The sequence below is a fragment of the Girardinichthys multiradiatus genome, chromosome 9, assembly GCF_021462225.1.
Source record: "Girardinichthys multiradiatus isolate DD_20200921_A chromosome 9, DD_fGirMul_XY1, whole genome shotgun sequence".
NCBI lineage: Eukaryota > Metazoa > Chordata > Actinopteri > Cyprinodontiformes > Goodeidae > Girardinichthys > Girardinichthys multiradiatus.
The window spans coordinates 17,110,096-17,125,276 of NC_061802.1; the positions used below are offsets into that span (position 1 = coordinate 17,110,096).

Below are 15,181 nucleotides of genomic sequence, written 5' to 3' on the forward strand. Positions count from 1 at the left end.
AGGCCTACGCCAGGGTATTGGAGAGGAGAGTCTGGCCGATAGTCGAGCCTCGGCTTCAGGAGGAGCAGTGTGGCTTTCATCCCGGCAGTGGAACACTGGACCAGCTCTAAACCCTCTACGGGGTACTTGAGGGTTTATGGGAGTTTGCCCAACCGATCCACATGTGTTTTGTGGACCTGGAGAAAGCATTCGACTGTGTCCCTCGTGATGCCCTGTGGGGTTGCTCCAGGAGTATGGAATCGGGGGCCCTTTATTAGGGGCCATCCGGTCCCTGTACGAGCGGAGCAGGAGTTTGGTTCGCATTGCCGGCACTAAGTCGGACCTGTTCGCGGTGCATGTTGGACTCCGGCAGGGCTGCCCTTTGTCACCGGTCCTGTTCATAATTTTTATGGACAGGATTTCTAGACGCAGCCAAGGGCCGGAAGGGGTCTGGTATGGGGACCAGTGGATTTTGTCTCTTCTTTTTGCAGATGACGTGGTCCTGCTGGCCCCCTCTAGCCAAGACCTACAGCATGCGCTGGGGCGTTTTGCAGCCGAGTGTGAAGCGGCTGGGATAAGGATCAGCTCCTCCATGTCAGAGGCCATGGTTCTCAACCGGAAAAGGGTGGCTTGTCCTCTTCAGGTTGGAGGGGAGTTCCTGCCTCAAGTGGAGGAGTTCAAGTATCTTGGGGTCTTGTTCGCGAGTGAGGGAAGAATGGAGCGGAAGATCGACAGATGGATTGGTGCGGCTGCGGCAGTAATGGGGCCACTGTGCCGGTCCGTTGTGGTGAAGAGAGAGCTGAGCCGAAATCGAAGCTTTCGATTTACCGGTCGGTCTACGTTCCTACCCTCACCTATGGCCATGAACTTTGGGGTCATGACCGAAAGAACGAGATCCCGGATACAAGCGGCTGAACTGAGCTTCCTCCGTAGGGTGGCCGGGCACTCCCTTAGAAATAGGGTGAGGAGCTCGGCCATCCGAGAGGGGCTCGGAGTAGAGCCACTGCTCCTCCACATCGAGAGGAGCCAGTTGAGGTGGCATGGACATCTATACCTGATACCGTCCTGGGCGCCCACCTCGGGAGGTGTTCCAGGCACGTCCCACCGGGAGGAGGCCCAGGTGACGGCCCAAGACACGCTCGGCTGGCCTGGGAACGCCTTGGGATCCCCCCGGAGGAGCTGGAGGAGGTGTCTGGGGAGAGGGACGTCTGGGTGTCTCTGCTGAGTCTGCTGCCCCAGCGACCCGGTCCCGGATAAGCGGAAGACGACGAGTACGAGTACGAGTACCCTTTAAATTTTCAGTACCTGGTAATTAATCTGTATTATTGTTTGTTATTTGCTATGTAATAACAATTTAAAGGGCAAAACAAAAAGCACATGCCAAGACCCATGTGTGCTGACAGGATTTTAATAAGTAGGGTTAAAACTGTACAAACATTGACCACTTTCCAGTGAAAATGTCAGACTCGTTTGGTAACGTTTGTAAAATGGTTGACATGTTTCCTCTCAGGGTGAGCAGAAACCTTTTCAGAAGGTGATCGATGTCAGCTCAGGGGATCCCCACAGGGCTGGGATGCCGCCCCTCTCTTTTGCTTGCCAGGTTGGTTCTAAACATTTTGTTTTCATGTGTTTTGTTGGTTTCACTGAGATCATCCATGCTGCTACACACGAGCTTGTCGTCTTCTGTTTGCTTTCTCAGGTCTTGGCAGCCTGTTTATGCCCTGAGCTCCTTAAGGAAAATTCCTTTTCCTTCAGATGTTTGTCAGAGGGCACAGAAGCTGCTGGGTGCCTGTAATGGAGGCAGTGTTGGTAAGGTGAATCATATTTATTTCGTGTCATTTATTTCTAGCTGTTTTTCTCTAAAAGCTGATCTAATTGACCATGGCAGGCTCGTACTCTGCCTCTTCCTGTGGGATACCCCATATCCAGAAATCTGTTGCTGAGTTTATCACAAGGAGAGATAGTGGGGTGGCTTCAGAACCAGAGAACATAATTTTCTCCAGCGGTTCCCAAAGGACCTTAATGGTATGACAGCTGGGACTTGAAGAGGAAAGGGACCTCATGATACAACATCCAATGTGTTATTCTGTTATTTGTTGTTGCATATAGCTGGTTCTGCACCTGCTGTCCAGTGGACAGGGGCTCACTCAGACAGCTGTGCTGACCCCCCTGCCATGTCCACACAGCCTGCCCATGCTGTTGGATGAGGTGGGGGTAAAACAGGTTCTGTACCAGCTACTGGAAGAACACGGTTGGGCCACAGACCTGGAAGAGTTGCACCGAGCCCTGAAAGCTGCCAGGGGGCATTGTGAGCCCAGAGCCATTTACATAAGTAATCCAGGAAACCCCACAGGTACACAGCACAGCGATGCACCATCAGACATGCAGTTAGAACCAAACTTATTTATCCCACTGCCATAGTTAGTTTTAAAGTTATCTTTAAATTTGACAACAATTTCCTTCTGATTTGATGTAACATTAACATTTTGGAGTGACGCAGCCAGAGGTCATTCAGGCTTAAACCTGATAAACTGTGGGGCTAGTTAGCTAGGGCGCCTTCCAGTCTCAAAGAGCTTATCAAGAAAGATAAATTTTAATCAAACTCTTTGGTTGAAAGAAAATAATAAAAAATTCAAATCTTAAATTTGGGATTTATTATTTTTTGTTGTTTATTTTTTATTGTCTATCATATTTATGTTGTGCACCATTTTTATCTTTTGCCCTAAAATAAATTAAAAGTATTTTTGTTTTCTGCTAGGTCATGTACAAGACCTAAAAACTATACAAGAAGTGATTCGTTTTGCTGCATCAGAGCGGCTCATTCTGTTAGTTGAAGAGGTAAGTGCATCCTGCACAGGCTAATTATAGCTTTTATTTGTTTTGCAGTTAAACTGGATTCTTTCTTTTCACCTTCTTGCATCCTTTTAGTTGTACCAGGACAGCGTGTTTGGACAGGAGAAAAAGTTTATTTCATACAAAAAGGTCCTGTTTGAGATGGGATCATCCTACTCGGAAATGGTGGAGATGGTGTTGTTCCACTCAATATCCGCAGGCACAATGGGAGAGAGTGTAATCGGTGCTCCATCAGGAACATTAATGTATTTAGTCACCACAAGCCTCAGAAATCAAATGTTTTACACACACATTTTACTACTCTGAGCAAGGTTTTTCTAGATGGCATTCATCAAAAATAATCTTATATCTCACAGATGCAATGTGTATGAAGTTTTCTTATCAAGATACTGTTTATTATATGCATGTCAACAAACTTTATAGCATTTCTTGAAGCAAAGTTTTTTTTCTGCTGGTTGTAAACGCGATAAGCTTAAGAAATTATCCACTATTAATTTGTGATTAGTTAAACCTTTAAAAAAAGTGTTAAATGTTGAATCCATTCTTTTTCTCTTTCGAATCATCACAGTTTACATCTAGACTTTGCAGGAGTAAGCTCCAGCCAGAAATATAATTTAGTGCTATTGATAAAGTTTTACCTTTAATCAGATGATAACAATCCAAGCGTTATTCTCAGTCTCATCTGGAATTTCTTTAGAAGAGTTAATTTTACATTTTCTTGTCCATGTTCTGTTTTCATTACTTTAGGTAATTAGTCAGTAAAATAAATGAGTGTGATTACTGATACAAAGCCCTATCTATTGGGCTGTTGTGTAATCATGTTTGAATTCAGAATGTAAAACTCTAGCAACTTGATTGTCATCAGTTTGAAAATATGTTTTTAGATAACTTAAGGTTACAATTTCCAGAACCTCTCAGTAAATGGTATCTTTTATCACCTCAATTGTGTGCTGCAATCAGCGCTGGTCAAATTTTGCATTTTTCCCTCCTATTTAATCAAGCAGTTGTACTTTTCCCTCAAATGCATTTATAAATCTCTATTTGAATATAAACGAACTGAACCAATGCAGTTTGAGAAGACGTTGAGAATTTGATGGATACACAAATACAGTTTTTTGTGAAGAGTATATTTAATGGCTATCAAGAAAATATATCTGTCTAATCTAATTTTATTTTATTTAGGTGGACCTGATCTGTATCCTACGTGCTCTGTTTAGGTGTGGTCTGAGAGGAGGCTATATGGAGGTCATCAACATGGACCCACTGGTCAAAAACTTTTTAGTGAGTATGCAGGCTCCATGCAGTCCTCCAGTTTTGCCACAGCTGGTGCTGGAAATCCTGGTTAATCCACCATCACCTGGAGATGCTTCATATGAATTGTATACTCAGGTAGGGAGAAAACTTAAAAACTTTTTTAAATACATATCTTTGAGAGTATGCACATAATACAATTTGGACAAATGTTAACATTTTTCTTTGGAATAAGAAACACATTTTTCTTTGTCCTCAGTTATTATTCTTACCTTAGATCGTACAATTTCAAATACTTGAATACAAGTGTCTTTTAGGTATTAATTAGTCAACTCAGAGGAAAGAAGTAATGACACAGAGTCTCTGTTCTTTTCTTGCACAAGAGGTAGCCCACACTTTGCAGCGCAAATCTACAAAGTGTTGGCACCCCTCTCTCTTTATTTATACCTGCTGGTTCACACACAGTTCAACAAACATTCAGGGTGTGTGTGTGTGTGTGTGTGTGTGTGTGTGTGTGCGCGTGGGGTCAGTACAATACAAATACAATACAATACAATACAAAAGTTTTCAAACCCTAACAGTGTCCCTTATAAAGTTGCTGAAAAACCAGAACCCTTTGGAGGTATCTTCAAGATTCTAACATAATTCGACTATGACCTCCAAATTCTTCTATTTCAACTTATCTCAAACCAACGGTCTCAGGATTTGTAAATTTGTATAAGGACCAAATTGCAGACAGGCGTCTGGAGGTAGCATGATAAAAGTTTAATTCAGTTCAATTACATTTAAAAATACTTTATTCATAGTAATGAAAAACAGACAAACTTACACCAGAGGACTAGGACTAGCAGCAGAAACAGAGAAACTCAGCAATGAGCACTGACAACCAGATAGCTTATATACTGAGGGAGATGTGGAGAGTGACATAGAATGCAGGTGTGTTAATCAGTGGATATGTAGAGCAGCTGATGCAGAATAAATGCAGGAAGAGGAGGGAGACTAATTAACCTGTATGGAGCTGAACTAAAACACACAGAAACTTTAAGAGAAAAGACTAACAGAGATCTAACAGAAATAATTCCAAATTTACAAAGAACAGAACACAAGAATAAACTATACACAAAACAACTATCTAATACAGCTACACCTTAAAGAACATAAACAATAGGGAAATGAAGAAAACAGACAAAAGAAACCCAAAAACCCAAAACACCTAAGGATAATAAATAGCTGAAAGTTGAAGCTTAGACACAGTAAGGTGTTATATCACAGTTGGGTTTGGAATGGATAAAGCAGGCTAACTTTGGACAACTAAAATGGTCTAAACCTTAACCCTATTGAGACAATAATGGACCATGCCTAAACCATACATGCTGCTAAGGGACATTTATTTCAGTCTGAACATATATATAAATATATGTACATTCCGTAAGATCTAACAAAGAACAAGCAACAATCCGAAACAATATAGTAAACACTTTTAAATGAGCCTCTTTATGTTCAGCCATGGCACATGTATGACAAAAACTTAATTATGTCACAATGTAAAGAGGGAAAACCAATGAATTAGTAAGAATAATAGGATAAAAATTTGTTTTAGTAAGGTTTGGTAATTTGTTCAGTCTTTTTTTCTTGACATCTTTGTTATTTTCTTATAGGAGATTCTCCAGAGAGTGGAAACTCTCTCCCAAAATGCTCAACGAGCATGTGAGTTTCTAAACGACGTACCAGGGATAAGCTGCCAGCATGCAATGGGAGGAGTCTTTCTTTATCCTCGTCTGCATTTACCTGTGCAAATCATAGAGGAGGCTGAGGTCAGGTTCAAACCAAGACAATGTTTAAGTATAATGCCAAAATAACTATAGATCCAGCCTTCATGCTTTTTAGTAACCAGTAAATAATTATTAAGTGTGTTTGTTATACATAATAGATGTCAGGCTTGCAAGCTGATGTTCTGTACTGTCAGACATTACTGGAGGCAGAAGGTGTTTGCTTGGGTCCAGGCTCTGAGAATGGACATGACAATAAAAACTATCATATTAGGTGAGGAAAAAAATTTAAATTGTTAGCTAATGTGTGTGTAGAAATAAAATTTTGGTGTCAGCTAGCTCTAGTCTGGGGAGACAGTGGTGACAGCGGTAGGGGTTCGCCTGCAACTGGTGGGTTGCTGGTTCGAACCCCTGCTCTGTCCGTCTCAGTCATTGTGTCCTTGGGCAAGACACTTCACCCACCTTGACTGCTGATGATGGTCAGAGGGCTCAGTGGCACTGATTGTATGGCAGTTTCACTTCTGTCAGTCTGCCCCAGGGCAGCTGTGGCCACAATGTAGTCTACCACTGTCAGTGTATGAATGGGTGGGTGACTGATTGTAGTGTAAAGAGCTTTGGGGTCCTCGGGCCTTTTAGTTTTCAAAGACCTTAGTTATATCTGGTTTCTGATCTACCAAAGTATATTGCTATTTTAATTTTCAACTATATAAGCGTGTTAGAAACTAAGGCTATTTTAATTTTCAACTATATAAGCGTGTTAGAAACTAAGGTCTGATGTATGACTGAATTCTTCTAAATATTTTCACTGTTTCTTCTTCAGACTTTGTGTTTCAGCTCCTCCTGCAGTCCTGGAGGACGTCTTGAAACGTCTTCGTTTGTTTCATCTGCGCATCCAGGACAGACATCACTGACAGAAATCCGAAGCATACAAACTTAGAAGAAAAATCACTTTAAACAAAATGTGCCTTAAAACCTGCTTAACTTTTAAACCTGAAAACAACATGAACAAAATGGAAAAAAGTCATAATTTTTATTAATGTCTGTTGTACAGCAGGTCTTGCAGTGACTTTGTAATGTTTTGATTATTAACACTTTAGGGTTGCAGGAGTACCAATGAAGTTTATATAGTTTGCTGAAGGATATTCTAACCCCACTTTGATCTCCCAACTCTCAATCTATTTACATCCAAATGTTGCTGCTTTTAGCCTTGTGTTCCTTGTGTAGCCTTGAGTTTATGAAACCCTCAAACTTACTAAATCTCTTGTTTTATTGAATTAGAAGTTCTGATTAGTTGACTGCATTTTAATCTGAATCTGACTGCCTTGGATTAGACAGATTGCAACAGGAAGTAAAATGCCTTGATTTTTTAATTGGTTTATTAACTTCATGCATTGGCAGATTTAGTCGCCTCACACCCAGATTTCTTTTTTTGTTGAAAAGGAGGGGTTTGCAATATGTCTCTTCATACATATAGTACCTTCCACAGTTGAAACACAATATTTACATACACTATTTAAAAGAAATCATAAAGTCTTTTTTCTCTCTCTCTCTCTGACAATGAATTAGATTAAACCTTTCTTGCTGTAAATCTGACAGGATTACCAACATTTGTTTCCTATTTGCTAAATGACAAAATAGTAAATCATCCACAATTCTGGCCTATCTTTGCCATTATTCCAAAAGCAATTTAAGAAGCCAGATTATAGTTTCCAAATGCACTCAGAGACAACATTCTTGATTTTGTACTGTTTTTGAAGACTGAAGTGTTTGACCATTATGACTATGGTTAAATTTAGGGAAAAATAGATGCTTGCAAGCCTCAGATCGCCATTCCAGCTGTGAAACACAGAGGTGAAAGCATCTTGCTGAATGGGTGTTTTGCTACAGGGAGATTGGCAACATCTTAAAACATCAACTAAGAAGTTCAAGCTTGGGCACAGATGGGTCTTCCTAATGGACATTGAATCTAGGCATAGCTCCAAATTATTTACAAAGTGGCTTCAGGATAACAAATGCATTGTTTTGGAGTGGCCACTGCAAAGTCCTGATCTCTGTGCAACAATAGGTGTTGTTTAGCTTTAAATAACTACACTGCTCAAAAAAATAAAGGGAACATTTAAACAACACAATATAACTCCAAGTAAATCAAACTTCTGTGAAATCAAACTGTCCACTTAGGAAGCAACACTGATTGACAATCAATTTCACCTGCTGTTGTGCAAATGGAATAGACAACAGGGGGAAATCTTTGGTGATTAGCAAGACTCACTCAATAAAGGAGTGGTTCTGCAGGTGGGGACCACAGACCACTTCTCAGTAACTATGCTTCTTGGTCGTGCTTTCACAATCGTGGTAGCATGAGACGGACTCTACAACCCACACAAGTGGCTCAGGTAGTGCAGCTCATCCAGGATGGCACATCAATGCGAGCTGTGGCAAGAAGGTTTGCTGTGTCTGTCAGCATAGTGTCCAGAGCCTGGAGGCGCTACCAGGAGACAGGCCAGTACACCAGGAGACGTGGAGGAGGCCGTAGGAGGGCAACAACCCAACAGCAGGACCGCTACCTCCGCCTTTGTGCAAAGAGGAACAGGAGGAGCACTGCCAGAGCCCTGCAAAATGACCTCCAGCAGGCCACAAATGTGCATGTGTCTGCACAAACGGTCAGAAACCAACTCCATGAGAATGGTAAGAGGGCCTGACGTCCACAAATGGGGGTTGTGCTCACAACCCAACACCATGCAGGACGCTTGGCATTTGCCAGAGAACACCAGGATTGGCAAATTAGCCACTGGTGCCCTGTGCTCTTCACAGATGAAAACCGGTTCACACTGAGCACATGTGACCGACGTGACAGAGTCTGGAGACACCGTGGAGAGCGATCTGCTTCCTGCAACATCCTTCAGCATGACCAGTTTGGCAGTGGGTCAGTAATAGTTTGGGGTGGTATTTCTTTGGAGGGTGGCATGGCCCTCCAAAGAAATACCAGCTAGAGGTAGCATGACTGCCATTAGGTACCGAGATGAGATCCTGAGACCCCTTGTGAGACCATATGCTGGTGCGGTTGGCCCTGGGTTCCTCCTAATGCAGGACAATGCTAGACCTCATGTGGTTGGAGTGTGTCAGCATTTCCTGCAAGATGAAGACATTGAAGCTATGGACTGGCCCGCCTGTTCCCCAGATCTGAATCCGATTGAGCACATCTGGAACATCATGTCTCGCTCCATCCACCAACGTCATGTTGCACCACAGACTGTCCAGGAGTTGGCGGATGCTTTAGTCCAGGTCTGGGAGGAGATCCCTCAGGAGACCATCCGCCATCTCATCAGGAGCATGCCCAGGCGTTGTAGGGAGGTCATACTGGCACATGGAGGCCACACACAATACTGAGCCTCATTTTGACTTGTTTTAAGGACATTACATCAAAGTTGGATCAGCCTGTAGTGTGTTTTTCCACTTTAATTTTGTGTGTGACTCCAAATCCAGGCCTCCATTGGTTAATACATTTGATTTCCATTGATGATTTTTGTGTGATTTTGTTGTCAGCACATTCAGCTTTGTACAGAACAAAGTATTCAATGAGAATATTTCATTCATTCAGATCTAGGATGTGTTATTTGAGTGTTCCCTTTATTTTTTTGAGCAGTGTATTAATAAGTACTAAAGGCAAATATTAACACTGTTTCTAATTCAGATTACAATTACCAAGTTGGGGCACCATCTGATTATCAGGAATTAATAGCCAAACTGCTCTTAGTCTGTCAATAATAGTTGTATGAATACCTGACTGGTGAAGTGTGGCATTATTTAGCAACAGATGAAGGAGTGAATTATCAAACAGCAAGTCCTGTACACATACATAGAATAAACACAAACAATTTCTCTCCAAAATCTAAGAATTTCTTTGCAATATAATTCAACTTTAAGTTGAAATAATTAGTATTTATCACCATTATTCATCAAAAATACTTAATGCCCAAATAAAAAGGGGGACAAAACTGGAATAAAAATACATATGCACAATGGTACATGGATACAAAACATTAAGCAGGTTGGAATAAAATGATATTACTGAATCTAATGAGGATGTAATGTGTGTTGACAGAGTGAAGTAGCTCAGAGATGATATCCTCTATGATTCTTTTAATTGACATCACTGTGCCTGCTGTCTATTGCAGGTAAGATACTGCCTGCTCACAGGTATCTAACTGTTAGTTAGCTGATAAATACAGACAAGTATAAAATAAGACAGAAGTGAACCAAGTAAGTTTGACTTGCAAGGTGACACAGTCCTTTGCCAGAACAGCGACCTCCTTCTCACAAAGGGAGAAATCCTTGCACCAGCCTTTTATTTACAACTCACATTCCAACAAGCAAAAAGCGGGAATTGGTTCAATTCTTACAGAGATTTCAACCTAAAAGTGTAGTCATTCCCACATATTGTATAAGCTTGTCATGTCCAGGGAATGATCCACTCCAGACCGCATTCTTTAACCTTCCACAAACCCTTTTTCACACTACAAAACAATCATAAGAATCATCTTAGCTATAGAACTTCAAACGTAAACATGATTTAAACTGAACAATGACATCTTATATAAAATTTTCCAACAATTCACTCCTATTTATTATTGATTAGTTTAATATCACATCCATGCTTTATGCATACACCTCATTAAACATTAAACAATTGTTAAGTTTAGTGACTTCTCCTCCATAATGTCATCATAGTCTTGGTTCTTGTCCAGAAACTGGTAATCCTGGAACAACATTGTACCAACAATTCCTCCAACCATTCTTAATATCATTGCTATGATACAGGGAACAACGCACAGAGTAAAAAGGCAAACAACAATAACACAGCGATGACAGGGGTCATGATTTCAATAACAGTTGCCACCAAGGTCCTGAAGTAAGCCACAAAAAAAAACGTCCTCGGCTGTGATGGACATTCTGCTGCCTACCCCTTTTAATTTCATTTAATTGACGTATAGCATCACTCAGTGTGTCCATCTTCGCCATTGGTTTCATCAGGGTTGTAGGTGCAGCAGGTCTCGTTCAGGAGAGAGCAAACTCCCCCAACATAAGCCATCAGCAGGTCCAACACCATCCTGTTCTGCAACACCACGGTTTGAAGAGTTGTGACTTCTGTCGACAGTCCTGTGAGAGCTTTTGAGGTTGCATTAACAAACAGTCCCAGTCAATAATCTATAGTTTCTAATCTAAGCATGTTCTTTCCTACTCCCAACCATGGGAATAAATTTTGCAAAATCTTATTTTCTGTTGATCTATACTTGAATTCCTCAGGAACATCTGATCCCCACACACTGTCATGTGGCTTCACACAGTTCTCTCTTACTCCTATTTAGGGAAGGTTGAATTGAAATGACATAAGTGTGATCAGTGACATAAACAGGTGCACAAACACCACTCCAACCTGGAGGCAACTGCAAATAAATGTCAGTTCCACACATCCAGTGAAATCCATCTATTGCATAAGTGCCTTTTATTTCATGGACCTTTCCCCAAGGTTCAGCTTGGTGGGAAGGATAACAGTAAGTCGTGTTACACATGCGCATTGGAATAGTCCCCACTGGGATGTAACCAGTGCCTAAGACACAATGGGAAAAATGGGAACCTGCAAGAAGCTCCACATAGTTGGACACAGGAGTTGTAACATTAAACTGTTTAAACTCTGTAACATCACAGTTGTAAAATGTTACATTACCCATTACCACGCGGAAACTGGTACTGACACCAGAAACGCTGTTTCTGATAAAACACTCATCTCTTGGCACTGGTACTGGTCTAGCTGTCAACCTGGGCTGGCTGGAAGAGATAGGAAGTTTAGTGCATACATAACAACCAGAAATGTTTCTGGACTTAGTTACAATTTTTGTATATTGGTACCAGCTGTTAGTCTCATACAAGTAATTTATATCTTGTATAAACATTTCATGGAAATCTTCATTTATGCACCGTTCATTTTGCCACCGTTATAGCATCTGGTCCTTTGCAGGGAAAGATTTCCTTGGGAGTTATGTTTCAGACATATCAAACATATCATCAGACATCATTCAGACATTAGACATATCATCAAGATGCACAAAAAATGTTTTATTAAGTTTTAAATCCATATGTAGAAAATTGTTTGTTCACTAGGCCAATCATCCCCACTGTTAAGACATGGCTCTGCACATGGCTCACATTTGCAACCCAGTGAAACATTGATTTAGGTAATATAGGCTTTCCGTCAGGGCATCTTGTAATCCCTTTACATTTACCCTTAGCTAATTTAGCTGGTAACAGCACAACATCTAATAATTTCAGTAATAACTCTGCATTTTTCCATTGTACTACCAATTATACCTTTTTTTTATTTCTTTCCATACATAATATGTGCAGTTATTATCGTGCACATACATGACATGAAAGAGACATTCATTCACAAAAACAGACAGACAAAATGGACAGACATTGGTCACATAAAAGTTTGATTACTCTGTTTGTAAAAGAATTGTGAAAAATTGAAGACACGTTATGAGCCTTCTTATGTTTATCAGTATTTCAATACAAGTAGAACCTTTCATCCTTATATGATTTTGGAAAAATTCTGAAAACCTTATTGAGATTGAAGTTTGGCAATGATCATCAGAACATCAGGCCTTTATTAGCGCTTTTAAGGTCCCTCAAAGACGCTCTATAATTAAATCAGTTATTTCCATTCACACACATTCATACACTGATAACTCTTCCCCTATGGCTGTCATGAATATCCGCTTAATGGTTTTTAGGATTTTGTGTTTTTATAATGTAAAGTACTTTGAATTGCCCTGCCGCTGAAATCTGCTTTACAAATAAATTTTACTTACTTACTTACTTCTCTATCAGAGCAATTTCATTTGCAAAAATTTTAATATAACTTTCTTTTTATATTTTTAAAATGCACATTTTTCTTATAACCCCTTTTGTTTCCACTAGGTCTGTTTTGAATGCTTCAATTCTTTTTTATCCACCCATGATCAATAAGGTGGTGTTAGTGGGGTCCACCTTGAAGGTGGTGTTGTCTGTTGGGTCTGTCCAGTCTGTCCAGTGTCAAGTTATCATTGTCAGGTCAGTGAGGTTCATAAGTCAGTCAGAACCTTGGTCATTTGGTCTTGGGTCGTTTGGTCATTTGGTCTGTGCACATAATGTTTCATAGATCCAGCCTATGATTAGTCAGTAAAACTTCTCTCATCAACTTCCCCTTTTCCTTCTTTAACAATATTCTGTTCTCCCTTATCCAGTCACTGGGTAGGCCAGTTGGACAGTTTTTAGTCCAGTGACCATTCTCATTCTATACTCAACGATTGGCTCCCCTATTTTCTGTTTAGTCTGGTTAATAATAGTATAATCTGCTCTCTGTCTAAACTCTCCTTCTAACGTTTTCCCACAACACCGCAAATTGTGGATTATCTGTTCAACTGGCGCTAAGGGTTCAGGGCAGTCGCAGCTGCAGCAGCACCCTGGGGTTGTAGCTGCCTGCCCCTCCCCCTTAGTACACAAGCGTTGTTATCTTCTTCTCTGGATAAACCTCCTTGCTTTTTTTTAATTTTTTAATTTGACTTTCTGTTTTATTCTCTGTACCAAATGGGTACAAGCAGGAACCAAAAAACCTCCTTCAAAATTATAATGTTTCTACCATTTAGTGAGGTTTTTTACTGTATCTGGATCTTTTTGAGTGCATAAACTTTGCATCTCCTTCTAACGGGGCTGCTTCTGGACGCAGTTAACCATTTTAAGAGTTGTTGTTTTTTATCTATTAAAAACTATTGTTAAGAACTGAGTTCTACTTCTACTAATTTATATTAGCGCTATTTATTTGATTCTCTGTGCTTTATTATATATACTTTTATTCTATTTTGCTCAAGTTTATTATTATTGTTCAGACTCCGCTCTTTTTTTTATATAACAGGGGTGTATTTATTATACATATCTTATACCATCAAATCAAAACAGAATTCCTCAACAGGCCCCCAACATCTCCCAGAAAACAGGCTTCTAGATCAAACATCTAGTTTTGATCCGGTTTTCCGCATTGATTCCTACTCTCGGAGATTGCAGGGGTTTTAGACTTGATGGCACCTAATATCCAAATCAGAATTCCCCATGACACATCTCAGCTGTCAACAATTTTATGTTAACACCGGCAAGGTTTCGGGTTGTCTCACTGAGAGTGCCGTATGATTCTGCAGACACACACACATGCACCAACACGCAATCACTTATAGGCCTAAATCACGTAGACAAGGTTTTCCATATTTTGAGCAACACGCCTTTCTAGAGTAAGGATTTTTCTATGGAGTCGGCTGCTTTTGAATCTCCTTAAGGGAAATTTCGAGGACAGTCTAAACTCAAGACCCCTATTTATTAGTAGACCTCTTTAAAAACTGCAGTTCTGTGAAACGCCGAGCATACCGGCTCGCGTGCTCATCTAGCGCTAACGCCAAGCTTACCGGCTTGCGTATTTCTTTTTATATACTTAATTGGTTCTGTCTTACCTGTGTGTTCGTTCACACTGTCTGTCGGAACGCGCTGATCCACCTTCCCGGTGCCCCTCGGTCGATTCGACGGTTACCAACACAGAATTTACTGTGCAGGATTTTCGTTCTCCAGACGTTCTGAACCCCATACGCAGGGCCCCGGGCGGCAGATTTCTAAATTCGGCTTGAAGGACCAAGAAATGCTAGAGTAAGAAAGCTGATAAATACAGACAAGTATAAAATAATACAGAAGTGAACCTAGTAAGTTTGACTTGCAAGGATGAGACAGTCCTGTGCCAGAACAGCGACCTCCTTCTCACAAAGGGAGAAATCCTTGCACCAGCCTTTTATTTACAACTCAGATTCCAACAAGCCAAAAGCGGAAATTGGTTCAATTCTTACAGAGATTTCAACCTAAAATGTAGTCATTCCCATATATGGTATAAGCTTGTCATGTCCAGGGAATGATCCACTCCAGACCGCATTCTTTAACCTTCCACAAACCCTTTTTCACACTAAAAAACAATCATAAGAATCATAGCTTAGCTAGAATAGAACTTCAAACATAAACATGATTTACACTGAACAATGATAACTTATATACATTTTTCCAACACTAACACACACTGTAAAAGTTAAATGTTTAACCTCTCAGCAAATTATCATGGGAAACAGTTTAGGCTTGCCTCGCTGTAAATGTTAGTGTCCAATAAATGTATGTAAAACACAACTAAAAGCTCACTGAACAATAAAAACTAAATAGTTTAATCTGACAATTTGAATTAGTTGAATTTTGCCAGTGTTAATATG

At 40.5% G+C, this 15,181-nt stretch overlaps 1 pseudogene; it reads left to right on the top strand.

Moving 5' to 3' along the window:
• Positions 1-714: 714 nt before the first annotated feature.
• LOC124873906 lies at positions 715-7,440 on the top strand (annotated as a pseudogene).
• Positions 7,441-15,181: the final 7,741 nt, after the last annotated feature.